The following is a 313-nucleotide window of genomic DNA, read 5'->3' as shown; positions in this document are numbered from 1 at the left end:
ATAGCCCTCTAAAACCTCAGCCACAAGGCTCCTTCTGGGGCCAGCGGAAGAAGAGCCAGACACACTTTTTTCCCACATCTTGGATATGTATGGAGGAAAAGGGACATGAATCACTCTCTGGAGATACTAGCTTTTCTCTGTATTGACTGCAAAGGGTTCTAACATGACAACATTGCCCTTAACCCCTAACAGTTAAATGATGTGAGCAAGGACAAGAATTTTAAAAATACACACCCCACATCTCAGTTTCAGAGGGAACTGAGCTGTGCAGTCCTGTAAATACAAGACTTAGCTCTGCAGTCATGTCTCTGCT

This window comes from Acanthisitta chloris, unplaced genomic scaffold (genome assembly GCF_000695815.1).
Source record: "Acanthisitta chloris isolate BGI_N310 unplaced genomic scaffold, ASM69581v1 scaffold601, whole genome shotgun sequence".
NCBI lineage: Eukaryota > Metazoa > Chordata > Aves > Passeriformes > Acanthisittidae > Acanthisitta > Acanthisitta chloris.
The sequence above is the reverse complement of the archived record's forward strand: the minus strand, read 5'-3'. Positions refer to the sequence as shown.